Genomic DNA, 13,512 nt, shown 5'->3' with positions numbered 1-13,512 from the left:
ACCTTAAAAAAATTGTGAGTCTTTAGCCACTGTAACAGAAAAGGAAGTTTAGGAAGAGAGAAATCATATCCAAATTAGTCATATATATCATTAGAACAGGATAGAAAAATCTAGAAATATACCTGATTACATTTGGAAATTTAGTATTTGATAGAATTTAATATATATGACTAAATGATTAAAAGACCTTTCCAAATAAAAGAAAAAAGGAAAATCTTTTTGGTGGATTACCAGATAGCCAAATTTAAGAGATAAAACTAGATCCATTCCTCACAACATACACAAGGATAAATTCTAAATAAATTAGCAATCAAAATGTAAAAAATGAAATCATACAAATCTCAGAAGAAGCCTTATATGCAACTTATATTACAAACAAAGGTTTAATACCCCTAACGTGTTAAGAACACTTAAGTTTCCAAGAGAAAAAGCCCAACTACTTGATTGACAAATGAGTAAAATGTAATATATGAGCAGGTTCTTCATAGATAAAGAAAGTCAAATAACTCCTAAACATATAAAGGATGCTCAACCATGCTCATGGTAAGAGAAATACAAACTAAAAATACAGATATATCATTTCTCACCTAACAGAAGGAGCAAAAAGTCAAAAATTTGACAGAATACATTATTGATGGTGATAGGAAAAAAGACACTTCCATATATTGCTTGGAAGAATGCAAAGTGTCACAAACCTCATGGATAGAAATTTGATAATAACTAGAAAAATTACGTTTTTTTTTCTATTCTTTGATCTAGCATTCTTACTTCTAGCAAATTATCTCAAAGATACACTGGCAAAAACATAAAATGAAGTATGGACAAGGCTGTATATTGTAGGAGAGTTTATAAGAGCAAAAGCCTAGAAACAATCCCAGTGTCCACCAGTGGGTTGAATAAACTCTGGTGCCTTCAAACAATAGAGTTCTTTGCAGATATAAAAGGGAATGAAAAAGATCTCCATATACAGCTGTAGAGCATTTTCCAGGATATTTAAGTTCAGAAAGCAAAGTGCAGATAAGTGTTCAGAGTCCACTACCAGTTCTAGTCCATTTGAGCTCCTATAACAAAAATACCATATATTGGGCAGCTTATAAACATGAGAAATGTATTTGTCACAGTTCTGGAGGCTTGCCAAAGTCAAGGTGCTGGCAGATTTGATATCTAGTAAGGACCCATTCCTCATAAATGGCACTTTCTCTCTACGTGGTGGCAGAGGAAAACAAGATCTCTTGGGCCTCTTTTGTTAATATAAGGGCACTAATCTCAATCCTGGAGGTGGACCGTTTATGACCTACTCACCTCTCGTAGGCTCCACCTCTTAATATTAATACCATCACATAGAAGATTAGGTTTGAACCTGTAAATTTTTGAGGAACACAGACATTCAGACCATAGCACTACCTTTTGTATTAGAAAAGGGATATAACTATGTGTATTCCCTTATGATTTCAAAAAGAAGCAATTTAAGGATAAACAAAAAGCTGGTAAAAATGGTTCCTGAGTGGGAAGGAAGAAAACAGAGATCTAGATGTCTCTAGATGTATAGTCTTATGGTATACTATATAATGTCATATACCTTTGAATTTGAAATTACATAAATATTTTGTGAAACTAAATAAAAAAGAGAAAGAACAGTTTCTATACATAAAAAAATAGAAACAAACTGAATTTCATGTCAAGTTTGTGATGTAATCTTATAGATAAGGAATATTTGAAGTGACTTTAAAATATGGTCTTTGTCCATCCTCAGTGGAATATGTCTAAGGACGAAAGGAGTTGCATTGAGTAGTCCTATTGTTACTAATGACATTGTTATGTTATTTTGAATGACACCATTGGTATGTATAATAAAGTGAATAAGCAAATAAGCCAATGTCATTCAGCATAGGTGCAAAAATATATGAATAGAAAGTAAAAATTTTAAGTATAAACCTTGTGTGATGTCCAACTTGAATCTGAATTATCACTATGAACTCATGTTGTTTTTTTTTAATTTCCTTGCTCTGTACACTTAAAATTCCTAGAAAAAATGGCAATTTAGTAGCAATGAATACCCCTGCACTTGTACTGTGCTCTCTATGTATTCTTTTCCACTCAAGAAGTCAGAGCTCCTTAGAGGAATGGCTCAGTCTAAGTCTGGGCCAGAAAATATATTCTCAACCCTGGTTCATGAGACAGAAACCAGGAAAACTATCAAAGACTACAGGCTTGTGTCAAAAGAATATGAGATGCAATTTGAAGGCTTTCCACTGGCCAAAGTTAAGACAATTTGAACATTATAAAGATAATGACTGAAAATGACTTAAATACTTTTAAATTCCACAAGTTTTTAATGATACTAACAAAATAAAACAAAATATTGGTCATTGGAAGTTGCAAGAACACCAACTCATCTAAAAATTGCTAAATAAAGGTTAAAAAAAATAAGCATTTAATCTGTCTTTCCTGTACACACTGTATTTTAGGATAACTAAATAGTTGGTGAGGAAAAATCTTTTTAGAAGAATTCCAGCCATGCAGAAGAAATGCAGAAGAAATAGTAAAATTAGACAGTCATCATTTTGCAACTCCTAAGGAAATAACGATTGAGGGAATGATTATTCAGTGTTCTTAAAACCATCAGGGGAAAGGTTGATGGCAAATTTTATAAAGGATGGATCAGGCTGACACCTAAACCAGCTGATCAGTCTTAACATCATTAAAAGTGGGATAATCAGACACGCTGTCCCTTCTGATGTAATGCAATAGGAAGTGTACAGTACAGCCTATAAAATCGAATGTGTATGTAATTAAGTCACTAGATCTAATTACCAGTTTACAGAAAATAGAGAGGGTATGGGAACATAGTAAATGACTCTATATTTGATAAGGACATAATCGTATAAAATCCTACAGAATGTGTCCTACGAGACTCACAACTCCTCCCTCTTTTCTTAAACAAGTAAGTGGCATTGTTAACGTAAATTAAAACGAGACCAGCCTGAAGAATCCCCAAGCAGACGAAGCCAGTTAGGCCTCATATGTGATCTCAACCTTACTTGATTTGCAAACACAAGCAAGATGTAACTTGAACTGTTTCTTGTAAATACTGGTATTAAAGAAAATTGAAACCTAAGGCTAACCAGTCAGAAGCCACCAACTAACTAGGGACTTTCCAATAGGATAGACCAAATAAGACAATTGTATAACTAACCAAATATTTTCTTTGCTTTACTTCTGTGTTCACCCTATAAGAGCCTTCCCCTTTGCCTGCCCTCATGACAACCCCCAAACCACTTACAATTTGGAGCTGCCTGATTCATGAGTTGCTGTTTGCTCAAACATACTCTTTAAAATTATTTTGTGCCTCAGTTTAACTTTTAACGGCATGGACAAAGTAAAATAAAGGAAGGGGGAAAATATTATATAATAGATAAGATTCTAAAAGACATATGGGTGAAATGGAATATGTGGCCCTTGTTTAGATCCTGATGTAAATAAATCAATAAAAAAGACATTTTTGAAACAATGAAAGAAACATGAACATAGACCTAACATCAAGGGATTTCAAGGAATTATTGTTATTTTTGTTGAGCATAATGTTAGTGTTGTGATTATGTTTTGAAAAATGAAGTTCTTAATAGTGATAGGTACATCCTGGTGGGCAAAATAGGATGGTGTCTGGGATTTGCTTTAAATACTGAGAAAAAAATTGGAGGTACTGGGAATAGATAAAGCAAAATGGCAAAATGCTATTAATTGTTAGAGCTGGTAAGTGGAAATTCCTTGTATAATTTATATTTGTTCTAATATTTATATCAACATTTGTATTTATATGTAATCTATAGTGTCATAGATTTATTATTACTATGTGTTTGGTTAGCACATTTGAGAAAGGGGTGGGGGGTAGAATATGCTTTTATTGAAGAAAATAAACAGTTCATTGAACCAAGAAGAGAAAGTATGTGGTTTCACTTTCTTCCAAAGTAAAGCTTTGAGGGTTCAAATGAGTTTACCTCTGGCACAACTTAATTTAAGCCAAAAAAACTTATAAGTATCAATGTTTCTTTGATGTTACGACTCCCACCAGATCCTGCTTTGATACGTTGAGAGCAATGAATCTAAACGAATGCAAAACAGGTAGATTGATGTGCCCATTGGATGCACTATTCATGAGTAAAGAATTAGTGGTTAGAAAAAATGTTTTACCTTTCCGTTGCTTGGAGAAAATAAATGTGTGACTCTACGTCATTACATTTGGGAAGAGTTTAAGAAATCCAAAGCATTTTCCAAATTTGTGCAGAACCCAGGTATGTTCCTTTGGGATCCAAGATAACTGGACTTCAACAGTGAAGTGATGCTGGGGAGCAAGGGCAAGCAGTCCCCAAAGTGTGGTGATGTGCCACTTGAGGCCCAAACTCTGATATCAGCTTCATCCTGATACCAAGAGAGAGAGTGAATTTTTCAGCAACGAGAGCACACCTATCTATGGCTTGACAAGAGGACACCCCACCTCTGACTTGTGTGACCCCACAGTTATCCATTCCTTGCCCACTGTCAGAATGGTCTGGACACCGCTGGCTGGCCACAAACAGATCCCAGCTGCTTAGTGGGTAGACAGCAGGGCTGAGACCACGACTACTTTTCAGCAGAACACCTGGGAACCACGCCCTCCTTCACTCTGGCTTGTGATAGCAGGTACAATTTAGGTTCTCAGAGGCCACGCAGGGATGCTGCACGAGCTACGGTCTCTTTCCTCATACCTATTGGTGTATGTCCATCTGAGAACAAGTGGGATAAATAAATTGGCTTTGGCCTGGCTGCCTGCCTGATATTTTTAGTTACCTGAATGCAAAAAACTTTATTCTCATCATAAAATAAGGGAGGGGGCAGGGTCTGAGGAGATGTATAGCCAGGTGTAAAAGGGTACACAGATTCCATACACGTGTTTGGTAGATTAGTGTGGGTCCCAGATAAGTAGGTGGAAATGCATTTAGAAGTCATTATGGTGGGCACAGAAATCTTCCCTTAATAACCTTTGTTTTGCTGACTCTGGCCTGCCTTTCTTCCCTCTACCGTGATTGGAAGGGTTTTACAGCCTGTGCTCAACCCTGCATTATCTTTTCCTTGGCACACAGGTGGAAATCCAATTAATAAAAATTAGTTTGATAGGGAAAAATGGTTTTTATGTCTGAAAATGGAAAAGAAATGTAAATGCAAGGGAAGCAGGTTTATAGAAAAACCATTTTATCCCCGCTGAAATGCACATTGGAAAATATGATGACTAGGATTATTCTGGAAAAAAATGCCCAAGCCAATTTTTAAAAAGGGGACAGTGGATGAGAGGATTGATTTCCATTTAATAATTTCATAAATTATTTCCAAAGATTCCATGGGTAAATTGGAAATTATCTTTAAAAATAATTTAAGTGCCTGATTAGCACAACAGGAATCTTGATGACTAGCCTAAATTTGCTCCTTCCTTGAGAGAACAGATATCATAATTGTCATGACTTTGGGATAGCTAAGGAGGCCTCTGGTCTCTTTCAATTCAGTATGGTAACTTTATTTTAAAAGTTACCTCGAGTTGCTTTAATCAGAAAGATCAGCAAGACAGATGTCACGTAATTCAGAATTGTCCCAAAGACATCAGTTCGTCACTACTTCTTCCTATCCACTTCCTGATGCCTGAAATCCCATCATCCAAGCTTCACCATATTTGCTTATAATTTTGATGTTTGTCGAAATTCAAATAACCATTGACAGACTAATACTTAAAGCTGTGATCAGGCATGTAGACTGGTGTTTCTCAAACAGAGGTCCACCGACCCATGGGAATTCTCATGTATATTCCTCATATAACTGTATTTTTACTCCTGCAATAAAATAATATTTTTATTAGTTATAAAGTCAAAACTCTTTGGCACTGGTAATTGGCAATAGTAAGGCATCCACTTCTTGGGAAGTGAGTGAGAACTTTTTCTTTCGAAGAGGGTTCTTAATGTTTTTCAGGCTTGAAAGCACAGACCTACACACCAGTGTGAATGGATGGTTTGATGGTAGGTTTTGTTAGGCGGGAAAGTCCCACTGAGAAAAAGTATAACAAGGATAACAAGGACAGTGGAGACTAATGTCCCTTCCTTTAGTGCTGCCCAAGAGGTGGCCTTTTGAGGTACAGCTAGGTTCTCTGCTACCGACAGTGGACCAACAAGAAATGGAAAGTTTGCCAAGAGTGAAATGAGGAATAAATGTAGGACAAAGGGTGGGTCTGAAGCTAGGAATGGAGCCATCTTTGAAGGCCTAGAAGCAGATCTTTGGCATTGTCCTGCCTTTAAAAAATCATCCGTGCTGTCTCTCTTTCAGCAAGCTGTTTGTCTTGGGACGACTGCACAGCCAGCTGAATGGAATGTGGGGCCTAGCAAATGGAAAAGCTAAACCACGTGAGGTGGTGTCACTTGTCCAAGATCACACAAGAAGGTGCAGTAATAGCACAGTCAACAAGCCACAGAGCTGTCCTGGCTTCCTGCTTGCATCTTTGGCCTCAGATGATTCATAGGTCCTGATTCCACCTCAGGCATGTGCTCCAGGACCCAGGATTACCTGACTGGTCCTAAAAGGAAAGGTGCCAGGCTTTTAAATGGCCTTCCTGTTCCTCCGCCCCCTCCCCCATCGCCTAGGGCATTTAGATTGTTCTGTTTTTGCTACTTTTTTTTAAGGGTGGAAGTGTTGTATAAATAAGCTTTATTTTCAACCTTTAAATGAGATAACTGAACCTGGGTGTGGCAAGGCGCTCTCTTTTCCCTCTTCTAATATATGGGGAAGGTTGGCCTTCAGGAAAGACCTATTGGCCCACGAGTCTTCATTTCTGTCTATAGTGGTTCTTAACTTCTGTACCATTGATACCTTCTAGTGGCCATCTAGTGGAGCCTATGGACTCCATCTCACAATAATGTTTTCAAAAACTTAAAATAAAATACACAGGATTACATAGAATGGCAAAGGAAACCAATTGTATTGAAATACAGTTTTCAAAACACCAAATTTTTGACCTAGCAAGGTATATGCTTCTTTATTAATACTTAAATAACAAGACATAGTGGCAAATTTAATAACCATCATAATTTCAATATAATAATGAGGGTAAATTGTATTTGAAGATATCTGCAACTATTGCAATGTGATATAAAAATATCTGTGATTTCTATTACTGATGAATCATAGTAACAGTCACTGTAGTTTGTTGCCTACATTCGTAATTAAAGAAAATGATAATTTCAGTTTGAGGTTAGAGAAAATAAAGAAATCTTTCTTTAAAATCCAAGTTCACGGGCTGTCTGAATTCTGTCCCAGGACCCGGGAGTGAGAGTCCCTGACTTAGAAGATTTGATGCAAAATTAGACCTGATACACTTTCTTTTTGGCTAGTTACGAGGACATGTTTTTGCATGGAAGTTTCAACTGAACTATCAATCCTTCCCCCCAATTTTTTACCCCAAATTTTAATTTTTCATATGCAAAGGTACAACAAAGTTACCTTTGATATCATGCCAGGAAACTGGCAAGATTGATTCCAGCCATAACCTGATTTCCCTCCATTTTCTTGATGTGTTAAACATCAGAGAGGCTGGAATTAGTGCTGCCCTGGCCAAGGTAACTGAATGGCCTCTGTCTTGGGGGTTTGATTCCCTACTTCCTCTGGCAACTCTTTAAGCAAGGGAGTGTATACACCATGCCATTCCCACATGTTTATATATTTTTTCTTCAAAGGACTTCTTGAAACAGATGTTGCCTTTCCCTAAGAGAAGCCTCTGGATGCTATTTGTCTATAGAGAAAAGATCATGCTGTTTTTGACTTTGAATTTTGGGAAACAAAATTCAATTCTACTGATGTGTCCAAAATTCTTGGACACAGGCATAAGCATGTGTCTACCTAATTCCATTTTCAGTCTTCCCAAGAATCTATTTTGAGTATATATACATTATATTTCTAGTCTAATCATTTTTATTAACCCAAACATTGTTTCGCTTATTTACTTATGATTTATAAGAAAACTTCTCTTATTAGCTAGATATTGCCCTGCCTGCCACTGTGTGAGTCAGAGGCAAAGGAGAAAACCCAAAGAATTAAGGTAAATGAATTTTTGAATTTTATGACTATATAAAGTTGTTCCTGAAAGATCAAGTTATTTAGAACATTTAATAAATGCAATGGTTATCATAATTATGTATCAAAAAATAAACCATTTCATCAAATATATACCTTACATATAAATTGGATGTTGTCATTGTTTAACTAAAAGTATTAGTACATTTTCTTTTAACCTTGACTCTAAGTCAGTGTTCTTGAACATGAATGTGAGTGTTGCTTAATGTAGCGGGTATTGCCACAGCTCTCATTTGGTGTCTTTGTGCTGTGACTTGCATGCTGTTTACATTCAGAGACCATATGTCATCTGTTGCTCTACATGACCTGAGTCAGCCAACTCTGAGATGCTTGCCAGGGGTGTGCTGGTAAATGTTTAACTGGCTCTCCAGGGGAAATAAAGGCCAAATTTGTAGAATTTGCCAATTTTGTGGTGTAAATCCTCCCACCATGGATAATTTCAAGCTACCAAAATGACTTCACTGAACACAGAGTTGGGAAAAAATGAGTACAAGTGGCTCTTGTAAGCCAGGGCAAGCCAGTTCCAGCACCTCACTATTAGACTCACTAACCATTCTCCATGGCTAAGAACTATAATTGTCTATATCTGGGTTTTGTTTGTTTGCTTTTGTTTTTTTTTTGCTCTTTTTGTTCACACCGTAGTGTGGGGTTGGGGGAGACATCCAGATAAAACTCTGTCTGGTATTCTGTCTCTTGAAGCTGATATCTGGGACTGCGGTTTTGATAACAGTCATTATCATATGGCCTCATTATAGGCAAATTAATGTTTTGTTTTAATGCTCATTATTACCGTGTCATCTACTAAATGACTTTAGAAACTAATGTGACATCTGTTAGAGATACAAGTCTTATACCTACGTCAACCCGAGTCTCACATCAGCTTTTGTAGATCACACATATTCTAGTTAACTAGGGAAAACATAAAAAATTTCTTCTGATAAAGCAAAATTTATGGCTCTTTTTTAGTATCCATGAAAGTATTATCTAAAATGAGATATTTTTCAAGCAGAAAAATTTCACCTTTGAAATACTTTTAGTACACTATTAATAGAATACTATGAGTTGAAATCAGAATGCATTATGTCTACACAACTCCCCCAATCCACCAAATCTATCAAAAGGGAAATGGAGTTGATATAGTACAGACCTACATTGGCTCTTAACGCTTACCACATCCTTTCTAAAATACGTGCCAACTCTCTATTCTGTAATTATAAAAATGGTACTGACCAATGGCTTCTGGAATACAACGTTTTTTTTATCCCTTCTTTGAAAATTGGGACTGTTGGGGCTACATGGTTCGGTCACCCAATCATCCTCTGTTTTTTCTCATTTGCAAAACATTGCCCTGGACTCTAAAATATAATTTTGTGTTGTATATTGAGATACAATTCACATACCATATAATTCACCTTTTTAAAGTGTGCAATTCAATGATTTTTGATATATTCACAGAGTTGTGCAACCATCACCACCATCAATGTTAGAACATTTTTAAAAGAAATTTAAAATTAAAATTCATAAAAGAAACTCTGTACCCATTAGTAGGCATTTCCTAGTCTTCCCTCCCCATGGGCCCAAGAAACTATCACGACTTTCTGTCTCCATGCATTTGGCTATTCTGGACATTTCACAAAAATATAATTATACAATATGTGGTCTTTTATGACTTGCTTCTTTTACCTAGAATACTAATTTCAAAGTTCATCTAAGCAGTGTCATGTGTCAATATTTTATTCTTTTTTGCAGTATAATTTGCAAAATTTTTCTCCTCTCCTGTAGGTTGTCTTTTCAATTACTTGATAGGGTCCTTCGTAGCACAAAAGTTTTTAATTTTGATGAAATCCACCTTATAAAAAGTGTTTTGTTGCTTGTGCTTTTTGTGTAAGAATCCATTGTCTAATCCAAGGTCACAAAGACACCTATGTTTTCTTTTAAGAATTTTATAAATTTAGCTCTTACATTTAGGTCTCTATTTCATTTTGTATTACATTGTTTTTTATGTGATGTGATAGTGTGGTCCAACTTCATTCTTTTACATCTGGATAGCCAGTTGTCTTAGCACTCTTGTTGAAAATCAATTGACCATTGAGATATATCTCTATCTAAGTAAATGGAAGACTTAAGGAAGTCTCGGTCAACACTCAGGTGACTCAGCAGCAAGTCATCATTCTTGCCAGTTCTCAGGTACCATTGAGGTTAATCATAATCCCTACAGCACAAAGTCAGGGGCTGTGCATCTGTGTCAGCCTGAAACAGAGCTCTAATGAAGTGCCCCAGGACATTGTCCTTGACCTTATTCTGTTTGGCATTTTATTGATGATTTGAAAGGGAACACACGTTTATTAAACGTTTAGAGAATTCAAAGTTTAAGAGAGGTATTCAATACTACATGTAACAGAATCAAAATTCAAAATACTCTTCAGAAGGCAGAAAACTAAATTGAAATAAACAAAAGGAAGGCAAGCTGGGATAAATAGGAGCACTTAGTGTCAAAAATTAATTACACAAGTATTGGGTATGGGAGAATTGCCAGAAAGGTTTTAGTTAATAGAATTTAGTTTCTAGACTTGATGGTTTATAGTCTTATGGTAATCTGCATTAGCTCTTCTGTATGTTTGGGGAGACCCTCACATAGACCCTGAAAGTCCCTCGATACCATTATGTAATAACTGAGCAAGAAGCTTATGTAACTAATAGGTTTTTGACTATTATTTCTGGGCAAGGTACACCAAAGCCTGTGTTCCTAATAAGAAGCAGGATATAGATATATACACAGTCATGAGCTGCAAAATATTTTAGTCAACAACCAACCACATATATGATGGTGGTCCCATAAGATTATAATGGAGCTGAAAGATTCCTATCACCTAGTGATGTTGTAGCCATTGCAGCATCATAGCACAACACAATAGTCACATGTTTGTGGTGATGCTGGTGTAAATTAACCTACTGTGCTGCCAATCATATAAAAGTATAGCCCGTACAATTGTGTACAGTGCATAACACTTGATAATGATAATAATCGATTGTGTTATTTGTTGATATATTTACTATACTATACTTATATATCATTATTTTAAAGTGTACTTCTTCTGGTAATAAAAAAAAAAAGTTAATTGTAAAACAGCCTCAGGCAGGTGATTAAGGAGATATTCCAGAAAAAGGTATTATTATTAGAGGAGATGACAACTCCATGGCTCCATGCATGTTATTGTTCCTGAAGACCTTCCAGTGGGACAAGATGTGGAAATGGATGACAGTGATATTGATGATCCTGATCCTGTGTAAGCCTATGCTGATGTGTGTGCTTGTGTCTTAGTTTTTAAACAAAAAAATTTAAAAAGTAAATAAATACAAATTTTTAAAAATAGAAAAAAGCATATAGAATAAGGATGTAAAGATTTTTTTTTTTTTTTCAACAGAGTCTTTCTCTGTTACCTAGGTTAGAGTACAGTGGCATCATCATAGCTCACCACAACTTCAAACTCCTGGTCTCAAATGATCCTCCTGCCTCAGCCTCCCATGTAGTTGGGACTGCAGGCACACACCACCAAGCCTGGCTAATTTAAAAAAATTTTTTTTGTGGGTCTTACTATTGCACAGGCTGAAAAAAATATTTTTGTACGGTTGTACAACGTGTTTGTGTTTTAAGCCAAATATTATCACAAAAGAGTCAAAAATTTTTTAAAAGTTTGTAAAGTAAAAAATTTACAGTAAGCTAATTTATTATTGAAGAGAGAATTTTTAAAATGAATTTAGCATAGTCTAAGTGTACTGTACAGTGCTTATAAAGTCTACAGTAGTGTACAGTAAAGTCCTAGGCCTTCACATTCACTCACCACTCACTCACTCTCTGACTCACCCAGAGCAACTTCCAGTCTTGCAAGCTCCATTCGTGGTAAGTGCCCTATACAGGTGTACCATGTTTTATCTTTTATACCATAGTTGACTGTACCTTTTCTATGTTTAGATACACAAACACCACTATGTTATAATTGCTTACAGTAATCAGTGCAGTAATTATAACTTAGAAGCAACAGACTAGCCTGGGTGTGTATGCTAAACCATCTAGGTTTATAAGCATACTTTGATGTTTGCATAATGACAAAATTGCCTAAAGATGCATTTTGCAAAACATATCCCCATTGTTAATACATGCATGACTGTGTATATATGTATATCACACACACACACACACACACAAAATACATACATATGCAAACATGCATTTATGAACATACACAGTAGGCATTCTGTATTTGTGAGTTCTGCATCTGAGGGTTCAACTAACTGCGGATCTAAAATACAGTCCATGCGTGGTAGGTTGAACTCATGAATGCAGGACGGGTGGATACTGAGGATGGAGTAAGAGACCTGAGCATCTGCAGATTCTGGTATCTGTTCCGAATCCTGGAACCAATCCCTTGCGGATACTGAGGGACAACTGCAGACAGATAAATGGATTATACAGTTTCTGAAGATGCTTTATCAAAATTTTATTTTTGTTTGATAATTATATGTATAAAAGCTTTTGGTATGAAAAGTAGTCCCTCTCTGTATATTTCACTTTCTCACTCTTTTGAGATACAGATGTGTATGTTTCTATATAGAGATTAAGGAGAAATCTTTTAACACAAAAAGTTGAAAAAAAGGTAAAGTAAAAGGCTGTTATTAGAAGTTACCATGGTCCCTAAATTTCCATTCGAAATAAGACTATAAAGTAGCCAGAGCTACTAATAACTCTATCTTTTTATCACTACCTAATAACGCCATCATCCTAGATAGTTGCTCAGTATTTCTTTAAGAGTGTAGGAATGAGGTCTTGGGCGTTGCCCTCTGTCTGGTGGCTCTATTGCTGTCTCAGGGATCTGAAAATATTTGAATTATTAATGAACCTACACTTTTAGATATAGGTTCAGATTCAGTGTGGTTAACCTTATCCCTAATAGGACATGAAGGGAAAATATAACCCTGAGCCACCCCTGCCTCTTACACCCTTTGGTGTAACTAAAAGATAGTGTTCCATTCTGAGTGTGGAGACATCAGAATAGTACTAACAGATTGCAGCATGTTCAGGGAAAGGCAAAAGAGACTGTGAGAGATAAAAGACATGTCAGATGAGGTATGTTTGACCAAACAACAGGATAGTCTACCCTGGAGAAGAAAAGACTAAAGAAGATGTGATAGGCATATTCAACTATTAGAGCAGCTACCATGCTTTATAGAGGAATATGTAAATTTCTCCTTTCTGATTCGTCTGATTTTTTTTTTGAGGTAAGCTTGTATGAGATACTAGAAATACTAGAAATAATAACTGTATTATATTTTCACTCAGACTAATGAAGAACATTCTAACAACCACAA

Source organism: Propithecus coquereli, unplaced genomic scaffold (genome assembly GCF_000956105.1).
Source record: "Propithecus coquereli isolate 6110/MARCELLA unplaced genomic scaffold, Pcoq_1.0 Scaffold357, whole genome shotgun sequence".
NCBI lineage: Eukaryota > Metazoa > Chordata > Mammalia > Primates > Indriidae > Propithecus > Propithecus coquereli.
The sequence above is the reverse complement of the archived record's forward strand: the minus strand, read 5'-3'. Positions refer to the sequence as shown.